This window comes from Glycine soja, chromosome 3, assembly GCF_004193775.1.
Source record: "Glycine soja cultivar W05 chromosome 3, ASM419377v2, whole genome shotgun sequence".
In the NCBI taxonomy this organism is placed as follows: domain Eukaryota; kingdom Viridiplantae; phylum Streptophyta; class Magnoliopsida; order Fabales; family Fabaceae; genus Glycine; species Glycine soja.
This window is the reverse complement of record NC_041004.1, coordinates 29,374,796-29,379,179: the sequence shown is the minus strand read 5'-3', so window position 1 is coordinate 29,379,179 and position 4,384 is coordinate 29,374,796.

Here is a 4,384-nt window from a genome sequence, read left to right as displayed (position 1 = left end):
AAATTGGCTATTTGAGTCCTTATGATTAAAATTTGACGTTGATTGTTAACAAAAAAAATATATTAACTGTCACATGTCTGCAACGTGTCATTGTCTTATTGGTCGTTAATTTTCATTTACCATTTCACTGACCAATTAGATAATGACACGTGACAGCACAACTACAATAAACTTTTTAACAACGGTTAAATTGGATTTTCAACGATAATTTTTTACCGTCGTTATAGCTAATGTCATTAAAAGTGAAACACCATTGACGACGGTTATGAAAAACATCATCGTCGAAAATGTGACTTTTTTAAGCGGGCATTCTAAGATGATTATTACATCAGAATCATCTTAGAAAGTGGGTCTTCTAAGACAATTCTTACAAAACAAATGTCTTAGAAAACAGGCCTTCTAAGACAGTTCCTACAAAACAACCGTTTTAGAAAGTAGACATTCTAAGACGATTCTTACAAAACAACTGTCTTAGAAAGTTTATCTTCTAAGACGGTTGTTTCGTGACAACTATCTTAGAAGGCTTGATTTCTAAGATGATGGTCTTTTTTAACACCCCAGAGGCACACTTGAAGCACTCAATGCAGTGAGAGCATAAATAAACAACGAAGGACTTGGAGATGCTAAAAAGTTGATATCGTGAATGCATTGATGTTACCATAGCATCATTCCATGAATGTGAGCCAAACAGAGCACAACTTTCTTACTCTTCAACCCAATATTGTTGTAAACTTCAAATAACTCAGTGCAATGGAACTATGTCACTAACATTAAAGGGACCAAAATAAAATCATCCAAGTCACTTGGAAACAAGGATTAAAGCCAAATTTAAACAAAGTTAGGTAACATACTAACATACTTAATTTAGGTAACATACTTAACAAAAACTAAAGTGATTTCAACAAAAACTAATACAAATTAAGCAAGGTAACAAGAAAAGAGCAATCAAAGTGTCAAAACCTGCCATCCTTGGAAGGGAACGCCAGCTTCCATGACCACCATTTTTCTTGATATAACCAGAAAGAATTTCATCCTCTTCAACTATCACAACATGGTGTTCTTTCCATTATTCTTTCTCAAACTCGATCTCTTAACAACAACACACACCACAACACATCAACAAAGTAAAAATATGGGATTATAGTTTCATTTCCATGAGGAATGTATTACAACTATACCATAAACATGTAATTCCCTAGGCGGATGCACACCCGAAAGTGAAGCAACACTAACCTGCTTATACCCATGTAAGACTTGGCAGACTTCATTGTGTAAACAAAGTTAGGTAGAAAGAATTTAATCTGAAAACAAATGTAAAATACAAATAACTTTACAAGTCTACATGTAAAAAAATTTACCGAGTGAATAGGAGCATACCATAGCACATAGATCTCTATGTAACAGTGGACATCTAATATTATGATCAATTTGTAAAGTGAAGAGGTTGAGATATTGCTTTACTCTCCTTTATGTGTTACTATGCATGAATTCCAAATATTTAAATAAATACAAAATTACAGGCACTACTATTGACTATTCTAAGTTCTCAAAAGGCATTATCTAAGATTTTATTACAAGGTAGAGGACTTTCAGCTTCTTAAGAGAGAAAATGCCTTGAACACAATACGCATTTTTTGTGTGATTAATACCATTTAGACTCCCAAGGAGATCTCAGCTGCTAACATCTAAAGTAAAAATGTTAATATTAAGATATTAAATGGGGATCCTCAATGTATGAATTTCACAGTAAAAAATTACCACAATACTTCTTGAATTGAGCCTAACCTTTAACTAAACCCAAAAAACTATTGCCTAAAACTTTATAAGCTTTACTTTAGTCATATCTATAATGGATATGGGATTTCAACAGCAATTAATGGTTGCAATATATTGCACTATTTTATTGTAAATTCTGTTCAACATGACGCAAAGTCAAGTTTTAGAGAAACCGAATGCAAAACCAACCATATTTTCATTTCCTAAAAGCAAAACAATGTCGTTATGAATCTAAAATGCTTTTTAGGCCACTCAATCAAATATTCTCCATCTTTTTTTTGAAAGAAAAACATCCATCTCTTATCTCAACCACCACCATTGAAACTGAACTGATCACACTCCCAAGGAAACAACACTAAAACCAATTTCTCATCTTATGTTGAAGACAAACTTCTATAATGACGAGTAATTTATTCACAAAATTTATCATGCACTAAAAATTGCAAAATCATTTATGAATTTCAAAACATTTTCTTATAGCAGCAAACTAAAGAGAACCAAATATATTTGTTATGTGCTCATTGTGAAAGTCATTACTATACAAAACACATAAGTGGTACAACTTACATTGACAAAGCTGTGCACCAAGATTCTTGAGTCCCTATAAATAGCAAGACAGACCCATGCTAGCCTATTCTATAAGTGACTTGTTGATTCCCTATAAACAACAAGACAGTCAACAACTGAACATGACCAAAATTATAATTCAAGAATGTGACGTGATAATGACCTCTGCATGCTGAAGAATTGGGACCAGACATGAAATTATAGTTAAAACAACGAGAGACATTTCTTGACGAACCTGAAATTCAAAATTCGTAATTCACAGTGATTGATTTTATATAAAAATGAATAAAATGTGACATGGAATAGTTAATGTCAGAAGATATTCACACTAATAACATCCAACTCAGTCAGAGGTGGAGAATAACTGAATTGTGCAAGAACATCCAAAGCCTTAATAATATGCTTAGACATATATATAATAATTTATACACTCTACTAATCTACTAAACTAATGTGTGTTTTAAGTTCAGTCATTTATTTTAGTGATCCACATATATTTCAATTAATAAAACTAAACTTTGCAATTATATATTGAACAACTAAAACTATACGGTTTACTCACAATACGCTGCAGCAAACATATACTTAAAATGGATGTTAAATCCAATGATACTAGACTCATATATAGTTTGAGTTTAACATGTTTTGAAATGTGTGTCTACTGAAAATAAAAAATACACTTAGGCATTTGTGACTTTGATAACAAATCCATCAGTATACGGCTGGGTTAGTAGATGTGTTATATCAACCATGTGTGAAGCAAGAAGGATATCGATCCAAATTAGAAACATGAATTGAATGGTAGAAGTTGCGGACACACATTAATGCTTATATTTTTTAATCTAATTTAATTGAGTTGGGTTTACCTTTTGTTTTACCAACCCAATCCAATTAATTGGATTAGATTGAATTGGTTAATTATCAACTTGGATCATTAAAAAATTGTCATCTTAAAAAAATCTTTAAACTAAAAAATAATAAAGATATTTTTTTACAGAATTGTAAGAATTCAAAAAATTAATATTTATACAATATTGTATTATTTATATAATAAACAGAAAAAATAAATTATAAATATATATTCATAATATTGTTCATAAAATAATATATTATCTTAAAATAAAAAAAGATAAACTTAAAAAAATTATTACCTTAAGAATGTATTATCTTTAATTTAAAAATTTTATATCAATAATTTAATTATATGTAAGTTGAGTTGAGCTTTAATTGGATTCAAAATTATAAATCTATTTCTCAATTTAATTTTAATTAGATTGAATTGATAGATTTATTAATTCGATTGCTTACCCTCCTATTTAAATTCTTTAATAATTTAGCTAAAGATGGTTACATAAATATTATTCCTTTTAAAATTGGTACATTGGGTTCCATCCAGGTAGAGAAATGCTATTGCTGTGATCAAAGAAAATACTGCTACATTGCACATTCCTAAAGGTTAGAGCCACAATAATGAAATTACAGTCAAATCATTACTGTACAGCATAATTCTAAACTGAATGTAATACAGTCCACATCAGTTGGAAACTAATTATTAAGCCATATGAATAGAATGCATAGTTTCAGACTTTCAGGTTTATTGTTTAAAATAAAGTTTTCTTATTCACCGAAACAGATCAAATAAAATTTATATTCGTGGTGCTTTGTTAATAGAAAAAAAAAATATTTTTCTCAATTCTGTGTATATACTTTGAAAAAGAAAAGGAGAATGCCACGTACCAGAAGGAAATTAAGTTCCTTATTTCGCTCCTCCAAAATCTTGCCCTGAGCAGTATCAAAGGAATTAAACAAGAGTCAGTGTTTTTTTTTTTTTTTTTATCATATATATCTTATTATTTATAGAATAATCAAATGAGAATTATAATTGATTATTGTAAAAAAATGGGAATCACAAGTACGCACCAATAGCTCTTATGGTTATAAACGCATCATGTTTTTAATTGCTGATATAAACACTAATCAACTTTTTTTAATGAACACTAATCAAGCAGACATACAAAATAGATAAACTAGAACTAATCTC